Raw genomic sequence first — 19,775 nt, forward strand, 5'->3', positions numbered from 1 at the left:
AACTTGGCATCTCATTTGTCAGATTATTTGGTTTCCCACTATGATTTCTCTGTAGACAGGCAGGAGGCTAGAAGAACACAGCAAGCGAGGCAGCATCAGGAGGTGGAGAAGCCAATGTTTCAGGTATACCCCTTCTCCAGGGCTGGGGGTGAGTGTAGAGGGAACTGCATATTAAGGGGGTGGCGTGGCAGGGTGGTGAAGTGGGGATAGGTGAAGCATCTTAGCTGGACCTGCGGAGGCCGACCGGACTTCCCAGTCACTGCTCATTTTAATTCCTCTTCCCACTCCCTTTCCGACATGACCGTCCTTGGCCTCCTCCATTGCCACAACGAACCAAAATGCAAATTGGAGGAACAATACCTCAACTCCTGCCTGGGCAGCCTCAAGGTCAGAGGACTCAACATTGAGTTCTCCAATTTCAAATAACCTCCCTTCCCTTCAACCCCCACCCCTCCCCGACTCCCTTCCCAGCCCCTACCTGGCCCCCCAACTCCTTCCAGCTACCGACTGGATTTAATCTTCCATTGGCCAACTAGGTTGTACTCTCTACCTGTCTTCACCTATTCCCACTTCATCATCATGCCCCCAACTCCCCCTTTATCTGCAGCTTCCTCCACACCAACCACCAATCCTGAAGAAGCCGAAATGTTGACTTCTACACCGGATGCTGCCTGGCTTGCTGTGTTCTTTCAACCTCCTGCTTGTCTACTTTGGAGTCCAGTATCTGCAGTTTTTTTTGTCTCTAACCAAGTTTCATTTCTCTGCTTGTATTAACGTTTTATGGCCTTTCTGTCCTGCAGAAACTGTACCATGTGAAGCAATCGGTAAATTCTTGAGTCTTGTGAAGAGCCTTAGATTGTTTATCTATAAAGCTTGAAATTGCGGGAAAATTTAAATGCCTTAAAGCTGACACAATTTATGTTCAACGTAAAGATGACCCCACAGAATTTACAAATCCAGTAAAAGAGAGATAAATTCCTGCACACCCCTCCCCCCACCCCACCTCCCCCAGTTCTCAGATTAGAGATACCTTGAGTGCTGACCATTTGTAGGAAGTTAAGGTGAACCCAAGCGCATTAGAAACAGTACCTTGAATAAAATTTAAGCATTTTGTTTTGTTTTTACATTCTTTTGTGAAACGTTGAAATAAATTGCGTTAATCAGGAAATAGCTACCAGCGTCCTCTTGCCCTTGGATTTTGTGGACATTGAGATCTTCCCAAGTGTTCCCTTTTCAAAGAACCTCTGTGGATGAAATCTATTATCTGATCAAATTGAGATGGAATAAATTACTTTCACAGCATTTGGCACAATTTATCCTGTACTAAATTAACTTTTGGAAACCAGCCACAAGGTTGATACCGACTGCCCTAAGCGAAAATAGTTCTTGTACCAATATGCAAATGTTTCCTGGAGGGTGACCTAAACTTTGCAGGAGAAATAGCAATCTTACACTTTCTCATTGCAGTTCAAATCATTTTCAACATGGTGTACCCTTAGACAGTAAAGCACAAGTGACTTGAGAATGAGTGGAAGCTGATGCTCTGTGGATGGGGAAGCTTAATGAAGTTGTATTTTTGCAATTAAAGTTGAATTGAATTTATTGTCACATATACAGAAGCGCAGTGAAAAGCTTTGTCTTGTGAGCTATACAGGCAGATCACAGAATTAAGTAGCATAGATAGTAAATAATAGGTAAACAGCGCAAAAACAAAAATATAAGAACAGGCGAATGTTAAGAGATTGTGAGTCCATTCTAAAAACAGTAGGGTAGAAACTGTTATGAAACCGGCTGATGCATGTGTTCAGGCTTTTGTACCTTCCCCCTGATGGTAGAGGTTGTAGAAAAACATTGCCAGAGTGGGCTGGATCATTAAGAATGCTGGCGGCCTTTCCTTGATGGTGGGCCTGGTAGATGGATTCTATAGACGGGAGATTGGCCTTTGTGATTGTCTGGGCCAAGTTCACCACTCTCTGTAGCCATCTCCAGTCTTGAATGGTACAGTTACCATACAAGGTGATACATCCAGACAGAATGCTCTCGATGGTGCACCTATAGAAATTGGCAAGGGTATTCGCCGTCATGCCAAGTGTCTTCAGCTGCCTGAGGAAGAAGAAACATTGTTGGGCCTTTGTAACTGGTGTGTCCACATGAAGAGTCTAAGAAAGCTCGTTGTGTATGACCATTCCGAGGAGCTTGACACACTCTACTCATTCCACATTTGTGCTGTTAATGTATAGCGGGGCATGAGTAACATACTGCCAAAGGTCAATAATGAGTTCAATGAACTACATTGCTTGCTGCAGCTTAGTCGGTAGCACTCTTGGTCCAGAATTGGTCCTAGAGGAACAGTGAGTAGTTAATGTTGTTCCTCTATTCAATGGAAATAGCGGCAATCCAGGAAAATATGTAGACCGGTGAATCTCCCATCAGCAGTCGGAAAACTATTGAGAGAACTCTCAGGGATAGGATTTGCATGCATATGGAAAAGCGTGGCTGAATTAGTGACAGTCAATGCGCATAGCTTTGTATAGGGCAGGACATGCCTTATTAACTTGATTGAATTTTTGGAGGAGGTGACAAATGTGATTGATGAGGGGAGAGGAGTGGATGTTGGCTACGTGGATTTTAGTAAGGCTTTTGACAAGCTTCTTTATGGTAGGCTCTTCCAGAAGATGAAGATGCATGAGATCTAGTGATTTGACTGCATGTATTCAGAATTGGCTTGGCCATAGAAGGCAGGGGGTAGTGGTGGAAGGGTGTTTTTCAGGCTGGAGGTCCATGACTAGTGGTGTTCTGCAGGGATTTGTACTGGGACCTCTGCTATTTGTGATAACTGTACATGACTTTGATGTAAATGTAGATGGGTTGGTTAGTAAGTTTGCAGACGATACACAGATCAGTGGAGTTGTGGATAATGTAGTTGGTTGTCAAAGGATACAGCGGGATATGGATCAGCTGCAAAGCTTGGCAGAGGAAAGGCAGGTATAGTTTAATCCAGGTGAAAGTGAGGTGTTGCTCTTGGGGAGGTCAAATGTTAAGAAAAAGTATGCAATTAATGGCAGGACCCTGAACAGCATTGATGCATAGAGGGATCTTGGGAGTCAAATCCATTGCACTCTGAAAGTGGCTACACAAGTAGATAGAGTGGCAAAGAAGGCAAATGTCATGCTTGACTTTATTGGTCAGAGAATTGAGTACAAGAGTCAAGATGTCATGTTGCAGTTTTATAAAACTTTGGTTAGGCCACACTTGGAGTATTGTATTTAACTCTGGTTGCCATGTTGCAGAAAGGTTGAGGAGGCTTTGGAGAGGGTGCAGAAGAGGTATACCAGGAAATTGCCTGGATTTGAGGGTATGAACCATAAGAAAAGGCTGGAAAAACTCAGATTGTTTTCTCTGGAGTGGTGGAGGCTGAGGGGAGACTTGATAGAAGTCTATAAAATTATGAGATACATTGATAGGGTTGACGGTCAGAATATTTTTCCCAGAGTTGAAATGTCAAACGCTAAGGACATGCATTTAAGGCGAGAGGGGGCAAGTTCAAAGGAGACCTGCAAGGGAAGATGTTTACACAGAGTGACAGGAGTCTGGAATGCGCTGCCTGGGATGGTGGTAGAGACAAATACGATAGGAACATTTAAGAGACTTTTAGATAAGCACATGAAATATGCAAGGAATGGAGGGATATGGACTAAAGGCAGGTAGAAGGGACTAGTTTAATTAGGCATCAAGTTCGGCAAGACATCATGGGCCAAAGGACCTGTTCCTGTGCTGTGTTGTCCTATGTTCTGTGTTTTAATTATGGGTTTAAATCCCACTCTAAGAACTTGCAGGCAAAAACCTCAGTTGAGACTTGAACAGAACCTTTTTTGATTTCTGAGGCTGTTGCAAAAGATAATAGTCCTCCATTTCATAGAGTCATACAGCACAGAAATAGACCCTTCAATCTCACCAGTCCACACCGACTAGTCATTCCAATCTGACCTCCTCTTATTTGCCCAGGAAAGGTGAGTTACTCCTTTGTGCCCTAGTTAAAGTTTATCTGTTAATCAATGTCTCAACTATCTGGTCAGTGGGCAGCATTGCTGATTCTGGGAGCTTGCAGTCTACAAATTGACTGCTGCATTTCCTGCGCCATATTCACAACTGTACTTCAAAAGCATTTCGCTGGACCACAATTTATGGGAAGATTGTTCATCAATACACGTCTTCCTCTTTTGAAAGAAACAAGGAGGACAAAGCTGCAAGCTCTTTTCCAAAGGGATTGCTTTATGTTGAGTTATGTTATGAATTATCACTTGGTTCAGAGAGCTCCAGAAATGTTAAGTAAAGCTTATGAGAAGATTTACAGTAATTAGATTTTGCCATCCTAAGTGCTTCAAAAAAGATGCATCTAATTTACAACTGTGTACAGAAATGGCTGGGCAGAGATCATGCTCAGCTGAATTATGCTTTGTTAGTCGAGTGTGGCTATTAACCTGGGGGATGGTGCAGCTGAATGCTTGCAGGCTGTTGCAGCTGACAGCTAAGTATGCGAGCCCGGTAAAGTGTGAACACCACATTAATTACAACGTGACCTGTGCTACCTGCTGCAAACCTGCTCGCTGACTGAAGTTCGTCAAGCACTGTCAGTTAGAATGCTCGAGAGAATCCTCAGCAGCATCTATCTTCTCATTGACACTTTCGGAGTCAACAGGGTCATTGGAAATGTAGATCACGGGAGCTGAAGGTTGCACTGCCAGCTTGTGGGTTGGATGCCAGAAAAAACTGCTTCGGTCCAAAATTATCCAGATGGCAGGCTTTCTCAATCACCCAATGTTCTTTACTTTTTAAGTTGCAATGTATTCACTTATTCGAGTGACTAAGCATCTTTATCTGGAGGATTCACTGCCAGTGAATCCTGAAGGCTGAATTCACATAGAACCCATTGAGCCAGCACAAAACAACCTAATATTACATTCAGGTTTCCTACTCATGTCCAGAACGTGGGCGTTGCTGCTAAACAGCAACAAGTATTGAGCATTCCTAATTGACAATGATCATTTGAGTCTGACTAAGTTGATTGATTTTTTTATTGTTGTCACATGCACCACAATACAGTGAAAAATATTGTTTTGGTGATATATGGGCAGATCATACATTACAAAATGCATCAGGATAGCAGGACAGAGTGTGGAGTACAGTATTACAACAACAAAGAAGGTGCAGAGACAGAGAGAGAGAGATCAACTTAACTAGTCGAGAAGTCTGTTCAAAAGTCTGATAAAGGGGTAAGAAGCAGTTCTTGAATCTTCTGCCCAACAGAAGAGAGTGGAAGAGAGTATAACCGCGGTGGGAAGGGTCTTTGATTATGTTGGTTGCTTTCCCAAGGCAATGGGAAGTATAGTTGGAGTCAATGACTGGAAGGTTGGTTTGTATAATGAACTGAACCATGTTCAGGATTCTCTGTAGTTTCTTGTGGTCTTGCGAACAGCAGCTGCCCAATCACACTGTGATGTATCCAGATAGGATGCTTTCCACTGTGCATCTGTAAAAATTGGTAAGAGTCCTTATGGACATGACAAATGTCTTTAGCATCCTGAGTAAGTAGGGATGTGGTTGCGCTTTCTTGACCATTGTATCAACGTGGGTGGATATGGACCGATTGTTGGTGATCATCGCTCCCAGGATTGCTCTCGACCATCGCCACCTTAGCACCATTGATGTAGACACAGGCATGTCCTCCCCTCTGCTTCCTGAAATCAATGACCGGCTTTGAAGGTAGTTTAGAGTCAACCGCATTTACTGTGTGTTTTGGACTACAAGTGTGCTGTACCCTACAAGGAGAGCTGGTTTCCCTCCCTGAAGGAGAAGCAGACAGATCTATTGCAACAATCAAGTAGTTTTGTGGGACCCATTACTGAGAGTAACCATTCACGTCCAGATTTTATCTGTAATGAGAATTAAAAACCTCTTCACCCCCCCTTCACCCAAATTTGAATGCATCTTATCAATTCCAGATTTTATTGTTAGTCAAGGAACATAATCACTGTGCTAGATTTGCCTTTACAATGTAGCCGTAGCCTGAATTCAATGGCAGATGTTGCTTGCTGTATAAGATTCCTTGATGAGTGTATTCTCGCTTCATACTGCTCAACCAGCTTGGTTTTGAGATGAAGGTTAGTATTGATATGGAGTGGTTTCAGCTCAACAAAACTGTTAAATGCATCGACAATAACTGAATGCTAAATGTTTTCTCCAGATGCTCGGCCATGTTCTGCAATAAAAAAAAATTGATTCAAGAAGATTTAATGATCTGATGCTACTTATATGAGAATGCATTTTCAATGCTCAACAACCTTATTCAATCCAATTTGAAATAATCCCGAATATCTGAACCATAACATCCAGTCTTTAAATGTTATTTCAAGAGAGAAAAGGAGCTTGTGATTTTACAGTTGGCATAAATCACAATATGTATACTCACATTTAATATCTGAAAGATGAACTAATATTTCAAGCTTAACTGCTTTAGGCCACTAATAATTTAAACTCATTTTTGTTACGCAATACTTTGCAATGTATCAGTGTACAAGGAGAAAAGAGGGTTGAGGAGGTGAATGTCAGTGCATTTTTAAGAAGTGATACCTTCTTCAGAAATGGAGCAGCTTTGACTTTCCTCATCTGTTTGACGACAGCAACATCGTTGATGAAAGGATTGCTATGTCAAGATGTGAAGGCAACGCTGTGTTTGATGTACATGCTCCACCTAATTAAATTGAATAAAATCACTTTTTAAGGACTTGAACAATTTCCAACTCTACATTAGTTGATTGAAGCTACATTGGAAACTTCAAATCCTTTTCAAGCTATTTGTTATGCAACAATCTTAATCAGTATTTGTAATGTTAACAAACAGGTTTCCTCAGTTTCGGTTAACAGATGTGATCCAATGCACTTTAAGTCCAAATGTGGTAATCTTCAAGCAACAGATGGCAAAGGCATTTCTCTTTACCAAGAAAAATCTGTACATTTATTCAGTAGGTACGCTGTATGTAAGATTGCAGCATGGCAATTGAGTGTTTGCTCTATATGGAAGTCTGATAGATCAGATTGTTGAACCTACTTGATGTTCATTCCACTCACATCATGGGGTAGGGGAGAGTGTGGAAGAGAGGTTTTAGATTGTGAAGTTTTGTGAAATTGCCACCTCCGCAGTGGAGACAAAAGTTATGTTGCTGAATAGTGTTCACAATAGTGATAATGATACTTGTTGCCTGTCTTTTCTCCTGATTCAGGGAGGTGTAGTTATAAACAACATGAAGTGCAAGATATAAACTAGACACGTCTTTTAATATCAATAGCAAAGACAGAAGTCGGCATGGCAATGAGCTATATTGTTGCTATGAATGGCTATGATGTGGAATGTTTTGCCTGAAATGTTGATGGAAGCAAATTAAATTGCAACTTCTAAATGAAAATTAGGTATTTGCAATTTTCCAGACTTTTTAAACGCATTTTAATTTAATAAAATGATCTACATACCTGATGGAGTGTTGTAAAGCAAAGAATACCCAAGTATTCAAGGTTATATAAAATGAGATAACTAGTTAAAAGAATAGATTTTACAGACTAGTTTAAAAGGAGAAAATTTTACTGGAAAAGTGTAAGGAAAGAATTTCACAGCTTGGGCTCTAGGCAACTGAAGGCGTTGCTTCACCATTACTGGTAATTTAAAATTGAGGACATTGGATTCCTGGATGGGATGAACGTAGATATCTTGGAAAGTTATGACTGGAAGGGATGACCAAGATGGAGAGTCAAGGCTATAGAGTGATTTGGAATCAAGCGAATAGTTTGAAAATTACAAAATTGTTAGACTGGCAGCCAATATGTATCAGTAAGTACAGGGGCGATAAGTGAATGTGATTTACTATAAGTTAGGACAAAGATAAGAGTCTTTGGGCGACTAAGTTTTACAGAGGGTAGTACGATGGGAAATTAACCAGGACTGTATTAAAATAAATCAATCCAGAGAGAGTTAGAGGATGGATGGAATGCGATATGGGTGAGGTTGAGTGATATATAAAGGTGGGCGGTGGTTATCTTTGTGATTCCCTCAAATGCATATTCTAAAGCTGTTTTCAGTACCTTGGTGGTGATCTGCCTGGCTTACCAGGGAAGTGGGTGAAATGAGTCTCTGGGAAATGGAGTTAGCAGTAGGGAACAAAGACATTTGGGAAACTGTCGTATAACTGAAAAAAATTTCTGCTGTCCCTATACTAAATGTCAAATAAGCAACAGTGGAGGAGTCGCGAGAGGTGGTGGTGAGTTAGAGTTGGGAGTCATCAGCATATATCTCACAATAAATACACTTAAAATCTTCAAGAAAATAAATTACAAGTCTATATGGAAAGAGAAGGGATTGGAGCCAATTTGATTGTTTTTCCACAGAGTACCGTAAGCGCAATGGATGAAATGGTCTCATTCTGTGTTGCGTGTTTGTATGCTGTTGCAAGTGAGCCCAACAACAGTTAGCTTCCTCCAGCTGCCAAGTTTCACACTGAATTTTTACCAATTATTGACATAAAATATTCATTGAACTCCAGTTGTTGTTTTTAACAGCACTGGATGATTAGTTAACTTTATATTTTACTTGGAACCCAATACAAAACTAAATCAATGGCGTGGAGGGGCCAAAAGTGTCAGACAGTGTAAGTAAATTGTCAACAGCTGAATAGCAAGTGAAATGAAGTTTTTGATCATCTGCAGAGACTTGTTATTCAGCCTGTCATAAGTCCCCTCACATCATTTGTATGATTGTTTGATATCTCTACCTGGAGGTTCTGTGTCTGTGTATTTCTCTGCACTTCACCTGATGAAGGAATGCCGTTCCGAAAGCTTGTGATTTCAAATAAGCCTGTTGGGCCTGGTGTCATGTGACTTCTGTCCAAAGTCAGTGAAAGTATCTTGATCAAAATCTAACGATTGTAATATCTTAAAAACAGAAATGTCTATATTAATGTGTAACATGCATGTTGATAGATCCATCTGTTAACATTTTATATCAATAATTAGCTTTGTTCAATTGATTGATGGAGCATTTCGTTTCAAACAGTATTTCCCTAGAATGAAGCATGGTCTGTGATTTATCACGGTGATGGTCTGTGCTCTGAAAAAATCTCTCTCTACAAATTTGAAGCATTTTAATAACTTTCAAGCTTAACTAATGATTCAAAGCCGTATGTCAGAGAAAAGAAAAAAAAAACATATTTATGTAAGCAGAAAATTGTTGGAATCCAATTGTGTTGTTAAAACAACTGTTCGATTGATAACTAATACATTTTGAGTTCAGACAGTTACAAGCGAGATCATTGTTAAAATGCAAATATCAATAACATTTCTATGTCAGTCTTCTAATACAGGATCAAAATGATTATTATTTAAAAACATATTGCTTCTGATGCATTTTCTGCTTCCCTAGATTTTGTTTGGATTGCCCATTTTTGTTCTGATATCAATGAAAATGCATTATCCTTTTTCAAAAGACTCAATTCTGAGATCAGATCAGTTAATGACTATGCTGAAGCCTTATGGATGATCATAGAACTACATTTATTGTTGTATAGAAGTAATATATTTTTGTATAAAATAAAGACTGTGTTGAGATACACTGCAGGAAACAACAGTCTTTCAACTGAACTTTATCGTTCACCAGAAACAACTTCAAGTTTTAATGCAACTATTTTTTTTTTGTGACTCATTTTGTCAGTTGACAGTCAATATCTATTGACTATCTGGTACAAAATGATGAATGACTCATAGTCTCTCATTCATGTCTCACATTAAGGGGAACTACAGCTTGTGATCAATCAATATTCATCTTTTTTTTCTTTGACATGCACAATGATATTGACGAGCTGTGTACTCCAAATGTCAGACGATCAACATGTACTAAAATCTTTTAGAGATGACTGATTTGCATACCAGAATCCCAGAAGGAGGCCATTTGGCCAATCATGCCTGCACTGAAGCTATTACCTAGTGCCAATTTCCTGCTTTTTCCCCATATGTTTCCATACCATTTCTTTCCAAATAATCATCTATGCCCTCACGAATACTTCAAATTAATCAGCCTTCACCACATTTCCAGCCAGTGGAGTCCATACTAAATACTCAATGCCCAAAAAGCTGTTTTTATGACCATCATCCTTGTTTCATTTGCAAATCACTTTAAATCTATGTTCTCTAATATTTTTCTTTCTTTTCTGAAGAGGAACTGCTTCTCCCAATCTACTTTTTCCAACCCGCTCACGAACTGTTGTATCAAATATCCTCTCAACCTTTATCTCTCTATAGAAAATGTTTTCTTCATAGCTGAAGTTTCTCATGCTGGGAACCATCCTTGTAAATTGGTTCGACAGTCTCTGCGATGTAGTAGTAAGCTAGTCCCTTGATGAAATTGCAGTGAGGTCACTCGGGAGGTGTGACACAAAATAGAAGGAAGTGTGCCTGTTTTGTTTCAACTGGGATGTAGCGGATGATGGAATAAACAGTATATCTCCTGATCTAATAAGGTTCGAAGATTAACAGCATCAATGGTGAAGGAAGGTGAATTTGAGTAAGATGATACACTTAACAAGAAAAGAAAAATTGGATGAAGAGAAAAAGATGCATTAGACAGATAAGAAAAATATGGTAATTTTCAAACATTTGCTCAGTTAGCCCAGAACCAAAATGGTTTCACTGTAAATAACCCTTCAGTTTCTGATTGTCTCAACAGAGCAGGAACCCAATGCTACAAAAAGTCTACAGTTTAAGAGACACACAAAAAAAGACACTGTTGTTGAACTACATTTCAGGAGTTTATGGTGGCAAGCACAAATAAATAATTCTACCTTTATTTGGATCACCATTCTTGAAAATATTCAGTTGGACATTGCTGGAAAAGTAAACAGATAATCAACCTTTCTGGATTAAGAGGGGATACCCTTAAAAAGGAAGGAAAAATTGGATGAAGGGAAAAAGAAACATTAGACAGATAAGAAAAATTAAGGTTCTTCCAAACATTTTCTTTAAAACTTTCAACTTCATTCATTTTCTAAAGGAATGAGATGCCACATTTTCAAATGTTCCTCTCTTAATCCAGAAAGGCTGATTGCCGGTTTATTTTTCCAGCAATGTCCAACTGAATATTTTAATAAATGGTGATCCAAATAAAGATAGAATTATTAATTTGTGCTTGCCACCATAAACTCCTGAAATGTAGTTCAACAACAGTGTCTTTTTTTGTGTGTCTCTTAAACTGTAGACTGTAATGGCAAAAGAACTATTTTTATAAATGGGGATTTACCAGGATGGCTTTACAATTTCACAGCAAGGAATTCAATATCCATTCTGAATTAAGTTTTTTGTAGCTTTGGGTTCATGCACTGTTGAGACAATCAGAAACTAAAGGGTCATTTGCAGTGAAACCATTTTGGTTCTTGGCTAACTGAGCAAGTTGGAACTGCAAACAAATTATAGAGACAGAGGCACACAGAGAGAAAGGTACAGAAGGGTGTACTGTTATTCTTCCCAGCAAAAGTTGTCAGTTCTCTGCAGTAAAATTAAGTGAAATGCATCAATCCATTTCATATTTAAAGCTTTAAGGTAGTGCAGCTAATGGTTACATGTGCTGTCACCACAGTAAGCCTACAAATTGCTCCCTACCTTTTTCAAATTTGCTTTTTTAAGCCATAATTTATTCAGAGTTCCTTTCCTTTAATTGTTTCTGACATCTAATATGTACAAAGTCAAGGCCTTACGTTTAAATAGAATGTAATTTAGGAATTTGCAGTAATTAAGAGATCATTTTAAAAGAAAACAACAGGTGGATTTATTTCTTTTGAATGTGTAAAACCACCCTAATAGTTTAGAAGTCAATGAATTATTAGCCTTCTCCCACAATATAATGTTCCAATCATTTTCTAATTTCCTGAGAAAATTATCATATGTGTAAAGTGTTTGATGTGCAATTTCAATTTGTAGACTGTGAATTATTTACCTGAAACAATTAATTTACATCCATTTCAATGTTAAAGTGCAAACATTGGAAGCATAAAATGAGGCAAAATGCTCTCCTGAGCTATCCTGTTATCAGTATGAAATGACAACTGATTTGATTTATTATAGTCGCGTGTACTCAAGTACAGTGAAAAGTTTTGTTTTGTGAACAGTACAGGCAGATCACAATAAATAAGGACATATGTGATAGATCAAAGGCTGCTTAGAGTGAGGTATGCAAGGTTACAGCTGCACAAGAGCCGTGGAAAGCACAATCAACTTTATTTGAAGTTAGAGAGGTCTATTCATCAGTATAAAAACAACAAGGAAGAAGATGTTGGTGCTTGTGTTCAAGCTTCTCTATCTTTTGCCTGACAGAAGAGGTTGGAAGAGAGTGTTACCAGGGTGGGAGGGATTTTTGATGTTGGCAGCAGCCTTTCTGCAGCAACAAGTGTAAATGGAGTCCATAGATGGGAGGTTGGCTTTCATTATGGTCTGGGCTGTGCATACAATTGTACAATTAGACATATTGCCCTATTAAATGAAGGACCATGTGTTAATTTATATCGCACTTCTCATGACCTTTGAAATGACTGTTGGTTGATGAAATGCCAGGTGTGTGGCAATCACTTAAGTGCAGCAAGGTCCATAAACAACTATGTGATGGCCAAACGCTGTGTTGAAGATTCTGGTTTAGCGACTTGTCTTGATTCGGGTGTTCTACAGCCATGATATATAGCCACAGACTGCAGGGAAGGGCAACATTGACCTGTGTTCCCAAAGGTATGATTGCCTGCTGCTATTTGCTGAATAATAGATATGTGACTTCTACAAGACAATACTATTTCTGTCCTCTCCTGATGAAGACCACTGCAAACTAAATCAGACATCCTTTGCATGTATGGTATCAGGGTGTAGCTGAATCCTAGTTCCATGTGTTAAAGACTGAAGGTGTTTGAAATGAATTTGTTGAAATTATATGCACGCAAAAAGGGAATCACTGTAAATCTATTAGAAACATAACTTTCAGGAATAAAAATCAGAAACTCTCTCCACAAGAATGAAGCAGTTTGGAACATTTTTCTACAAATCTCAATTGGTGGTACAAAAACTTTTATTTTAGAAATCTATCAACCTTAAATTTTATTAGTCACATGTGTTAAGGAACATGAGTTGAAGGCAAGAAAATAGAATTGGTTTACAGGTCAGCATGGTCTCACTGGCTAAAATGACTTAAGAGGTTAAATGACCTCCTGCATTTATGTTGCTTTTGTCCCTTTCTATTCTCAATGACTGGCAATCCTAAAGGTGTCTGTTGTCATCTCATCCAAGGTTTTTTGGAAAAAATCTATTGATGATTAAATGTTTTTGATATGAGTTATTATTGTCAAGTACTGAGGTACAGTGAAAGTTTACTTTTGTGTGTAGTACAGACAGATCATACCCTAAGTGCCCTGCCTCTGACACTATGGGCCATTAGCTTACTCAGTAACCTCATGTGTGCCACCTTATCAAAGGGTATTCTGATGAGGACATAAGGTATCTGCAACAAGATATAGATAGGTTGAATGAGAGGAAAACACCTTGGTAAATGGAGCTTAATATATTGAGGTCATGGGCTCTGTCATCTTTGGGACTTGTATAGTGTCTTCAACTATCAAAGCCAATGTAAAGTATTTATTTATCTGCCATTTTCCTGGTCATAGGATCATAGAAGTGGGAAGTAGGTCATTTGGCCCATCAAATCCACACCAACCCTCTGAAGAATATCCCACCCAGATAAACCCTTTTCTAACCTTTGTGCTTCCCGTGGCTAATTGACCTAGCTTGCAAATCCCCGGACATTATGGGCAATTTAGCATGGCAAATCTACCTAGTCTGCTGTGGCAGGAAACTACATTTTAGAAAAAGAAGGGGAGATCTTATAGAAATACATAAAATTATGAAGCGAATAGATAAGATAGACGTAGAGAGGATGTTTTCTGATGAAGGGCTCTTGCCCGAAATGTCGATTCGCCTGCTCCACAGATGTTGCCTGACCTGCTGTGCTTTTCCAGCACCACACTCCGACTCTGATCTCCAGCATCTGCTGTCCTCACTTTTCAGAATGTTTCCACTGGCAGGTGAAACTAGGAAAAGAGGGCATAGCCTTAAAATTAGGGAGCAGAATTTCAGACTGAATTGAGAAGGGTTGTGAAGCCAGGGAATTCCCTGCCCAGTGAAGTAGTTGATGCTACTTCAGTAGATGTTTTTGAAGGTAAGATAGATATGTTTTTCAACAATGAAGGAATTAAGCGTGATAGTGAGAGGGTGGATAAGTGGGGTTGAGGCCATGAAATCACAGCCGTGATCTTATTGAATGACAGAGCAGGCTCAAAGGACCAGACGGCTGCCTCCTGCTCCTAGTTCTTATGTTATTTGAAACTGGACCATGCAGAGGAAACTCACACAAACACTGGAGAGCATATGCAAACTCCTTGGACAGTCACCTCAGGGTGGAATTGAACCCAAATCTTTGGTGCTGTGAAGCTACAGTGCTAGCCATTGAGAGAGGGTGCCACCCAGCTGCCTCCTCCAAAGGGCCCATACTTACTTTAGCTACTCTTCTCTTCTTATATACATCTGTAAAAGCTTTTGCTATTTATCTTGCATTTTTTAAAAATGTAATGCCAGAATCAACTTTCTTCCCCTTAGCTTTTAAATCATCCACAGCTTGTTACTAAAACAAATTCAAAACACTGGCCTCCAGTCTATGTTTAGAAAGTTAAAATGGGTGGCATGGTGGCTCAGTGGTTAGCACTGCTGCCTCAACGCCAGGGACCCAGGTTCAATTCCAGCCTTGGGTGACTGTCCATGTGGAGTTTGCACATTCACCCTGTGTCTGTGTGGGTTTCCTCCCATAATGCAAAGATGTGCAGATTAGGTCAATTTACCATGCTAAATTGCCCATAGGGATGTGTAGGTTAGGTATATTAGTCAAGGGCAAATATAGGATAGGGGAATGGGTCTGAGTGGGTTACTCTTCAGAGGGTCGGTGTGGACTTGTTGGGCTGAAAGGTCTGTTCCCACACTGTAGGAATTCTAATTCATACTGCTAGTTTTCAACAGTTTGTTTTTGAGTTGATACTTTCCTTGATCATCTTTGTTAACTATGGGTGGTTTGTGCCTCCCACAGAGTCCTCTGTTTTGAGCAGAATAAAGTTTTGCTGAGCTTGTTGAAATCTCTAACTGGTTATCGACCACACAGTTGGCTTTAGGATGAAGTTAGTGTGAAACAGCTGCTGTGTTTGAACTGTACTTTTAAAAAATAATTTGTTGTTTTAAATTGGTTTGAGTGACATCAACGTGATATGATACCACATAAGCACAAGCATTATTCATTTCTTCTAATCTACATTTCCACATTAACACGCAAATCCTAATACAGAGATTGAAGCAGCATCCTTCCACATTTATGCAGGATTTGGCTGCATTGTATTTTGCGGTATAACTTTCAGTGAAAGTGGAAATTGAAACATGTAAAATCTTTTGCTGATTGAATACAGATCTTGTTAACAGATCCATAATAGATGGAAGTACTGTTCAATCACTTGCTAACATTGTGTTCCTTCATGGTGATACAGTTAGAAAGTATTGCCATACATAACCCCAAAATAACATTGGATGGAACCTTGCCATCTGCCACTGTGTTTGTATTTATTTAGATGTTAACCAACAAGCTAGTGTTGGTAATACAAATGAGCTTTAGCAGCACTGCATTTTTTCAATAATAGCATTTATCATTTCTCCAGTATTTCAAGTGGAAGGAGAGCTCACCTTTTCTTTGTAAAGTTAGATTTACAGTGTACGCATGAATGATGCTCCACTGAATGCCTTCAAAGCTGATCTCCATGGTAAATGTGAGTTCCAGCTCCCAGTATGAAATCTTGTTTATCTTTTACTTGTCCTTCTTCCTTCGGTGAAGATAAAATCATAACTTTAAAAAGATGGCAGCTCAATATGTGGATGTGCTTACTAGAGAAGGATCACTTGATCCAAACGCTCCTCAGTCACTTGTCCCGCTGCATTTCCCAACAGAAAGTCCTGCGTGGCTCTTTCTCTAGTAGGTACTTCCACATATTGAATAAGAATGTTTTCTTGTACAATTAACAAATTCTGTCCTATCCAAGCGCTTAACACTGACTGTTCCAGTCTACATTTAGAAAGTTAAAATTGCCAGTTTTATAGTTTTTAAACTCCTATACTTCTTATATTGTCTCAGAAGAAATTCATTCCTTTCTTTACCTTTATCTTTGGTACCAACATTGTTCTGGGAAAGTCTTTTAAAAAAAAATATTCTGGGGCTATAGACATTCCTGATAAAGGGCTTATGCCCAAAACATCGATTCTCCTGCTCCTCGGATGCTGCCTGAACGGCTGTGCTTTTCCAGGGCCACACTCTGGTCTCCAACACCTGCAGTCCTCACTTTCTCCTCCAGACATTACTAGCAAGACAGCATTTACGGTTAGCCATGAGAAATGGGTGAGTCACCTTCTGAAACGGTTCAAACCTAAGTAATTAAGGAGCTCCCACAATTTGGTTAGGTAAGAGGGAGTTTGACAATTTAGATCCAATATTACTGAAGAAATAAGGAGATTAGAACAAAGAACTGAAGAAGGGTCATTGGACCTGAAATGCTGTATTTGCTTTCTTTCCACAGTTGCTGCCAGACCTGTTGAGTTTCTCCAGCTATTTCTCTTTTTGCTTCAAATAAGAGATGTTAACCATGCAGTCTTTTAAGCCTGGTCCACCATTCCATTCCATCATATGCTTCAAATCCACTTTCTTACTTGCTGCTAATACCCCTTGACTCATTGGGACCTCGAGAATCTATCCTAGCTTTTAAATGTATTCAACAATGGAGCATCCACAAGTCCCTGGTGTGGAGGATTCCAAAGATTCACAATTTTTTAAATGAAATAACTTCTTTTCATGCCCCTCTTAAATGTTTGCCCCCTTTTTCAGAGCCTCTGTACATTGTAGATCCTCAGAGCAGTATAAATAATCTCTCAGCATCTACTCTTATCAAGGTTCTTCCAAATTTTGTGTGTTTCAATGAGATCATCTATCTTTCTTCTAAAATTTAGCGTATAGGCCCAACATAGTTGTAGGCTAAACTGTCAAACCAAAGACCAATTTAGTGAAGCTTTTCTGTACTTCCAGTAATGCAAGTTTACCATTCTTTAATTATAGAGCTTTAAATTGCAACTGGAAGATGAAGATTGCTGCTTGGTAAAATGCCAAGTTGGGATCATGTAGGATAACCTAGTATATATGGCATAGAAACAGGTAATCAGGCACAAGCAATCCATGTCATTAGTTTTGGTCCAAGCAAGGTCTTTTCCCCTTTTCTCATACAAATCTGTCATTACCCTCAAAGTCCTCTTTCTCTTACATATGTTGTCCAATATGTTTTCAACCCTCCCTGTGGTATCGTGTTCAACACTTTTTCAGGAAGGAAGTGTCTCTTTAACTTCCTTGGATTTCATGGTTTTGGTTCAGCTCTTCCCACAAAGGCAACATTCTTTGGAAGTTGGAGATGATGTTATTCTTCACAATGACAAAAGATATTACAAATTTCCTGCAAAGTTCCACCAACAGTGAATAAAACATTTAAGGTCCAAGTTATAATGACGATCCTCAGAAGGCAGTAAGTCTAGAAGACAGAGCTGAAAATGTGTTGCTGGAAAAACGCAGCAGGTCAGGCAGCATCCAAGGAACAGGAGATTCGACGTTTCGGAGGGCTTATGCCTGAAACGTCGAATCTCCTGTTCCTTGGATGCTGCCTGACCTGCTGCACTTTTCCAGCAACACATTTTCAGCTCTGATCTCCAGCATCTGCAGTCCTCACTTTCTCCTCGAAGTCTAGAAGACAGTCAAATATTCATAGGAGGATTATGAAGGCAGGTCATTTACTTTCAACAAGATGGTTGAAACACTGAATTGTTAGAGCGCAGAAGGAGGCTATTCTGTTCATCATTTGTGCACCAGTTCTCTGAATGAGCAATTCATTTAGTTCCACTTTTTTCAACTTCTCCTATAACTATCCATATTCTTCCTTTTCAGACATCAACCTAATTCCCTTTGAGTAAAAAATGATGTCTGCAGATGCTGGAGATCACAGCTGCAAATGTGTTGCTGGTCAAAGCACAGCAGGTCAGGCAGCATCTCAGGAATAGAGAATTCGACATTTCGAGCATAAGCCCTTCATCAGGAATAAGAGAGAGAGCCAAGCAGGCTCTCTTATTCCTGATGAAGGGCTTATGCTCGAAACGTCGAATTCTCTATTCCTGAGATGCTGCCTGACCTGCTGTGCTTTGACCAGCAACACATTTGCAGCTAATTCCCTTTGAGTCCGTCAATGGAATCTATTTCCAGCACACACACAGGCAGTCTACTTCACACCTCAATCGCATACTGCAATATCAAGTTTTCTTTGCACACTCACTCTTGCTTTTTCTTATAACAAAATTCCAATAGGAATATCTGTCTAAAGCAGTAGCAGGTGAAACAATGTGGTTCCTTCATAAATATATACAAAGACTCAACATCAGAACTGCAAAGAGTAGCAGGGGGTTCTCTTCAATGTCTAACCAATAGTTTCCTCTAAAAACAAAACAAAGAACAAACTAAAACAAAGCAGAACAATTCTGAAGAAGTCATAGAGTTGTACAGCATGGAAACAGACCCTTTGGTCCAACCTGTCCATGCTGACCAGATATCCCAATCCAATCTAGTCCCACCTGCCAGCACCCAGCCCATATCCCTCCAAAACCTTCCTATTCATATACCCATCCAGATGCCTCTTAAATGTTGCAATTGTACCAGCCTCCATCACATCCTCTGGCAGCTCATTCCATACACAAGTTATCCTCTGTGTGAAAACGTTGCCCCTTAGGCCTCTTATATCTTTCCCCACTCAACCTAAACTATGCCCTCTAATCCTGGATTCCCCCACCCCAGGGAAAAGACTTTGTCTATTTATCCTATCTATCATAATTTTGTAAACCTCTATAAGGTCACCCCTCAGCCTCCAACACTCCAGGGAAAACGCCTCGGCCTGTTCAGCCTCTCCCTATAACTCAAATCCTCCAACCCTGGCAACATCCTTGTAAATCTTTTCTGAACCCTTTCAAGTTTTACAACATCTTTCTGATAGGAAGGAGATCAGAATTGCACACACAATATTCCAAACACCAATGTCCTGTACAGCAGCAACATGACCTTCCAATTCCTGTACTCAATACTCTGACCAATAAAGGAAAGCATACCAAATGCCGCCTTCACTATCCTATCTACCTGCAACTCCACTTTCAAGGAGCTATGAACCTGCACTCCCAGGTCTCTTTGTTCAACAACACTCCCTATGACCTTACCATGAAGTGTATAGGTCCTGTTAAAATTTGCTTTCCTAATATGCAGCACCTCACGTTTATCTGAATGAAACTCCATCTGCCACTTCTCAGCCCATTGGTCCATCTGATCAAGATCCTGTTGTAATCTAAGGTAACCTTCTTCGCTGTCCACTACACCTCCAATTTTAGTGTCATCTGCAAACTTACTAACTGTACCTCTTAAGCTCAAATCCAAAACATTTATATAAATCACGAAAAGTAGAAGACCCAGCACCGATCCTTGCCGCACTTCACTGGTCACAGGCCTCCAGTCTGAAAAACAACCCTCCACCACTACCCTCTGTCTTTTACCT

The sequence above is a fragment of the Hemiscyllium ocellatum genome, chromosome 21 (genome assembly GCF_020745735.1).
Source record: "Hemiscyllium ocellatum isolate sHemOce1 chromosome 21, sHemOce1.pat.X.cur, whole genome shotgun sequence".
In the NCBI taxonomy this organism is placed as follows: Eukaryota; Metazoa; Chordata; class Chondrichthyes; order Orectolobiformes; family Hemiscylliidae; genus Hemiscyllium; species Hemiscyllium ocellatum.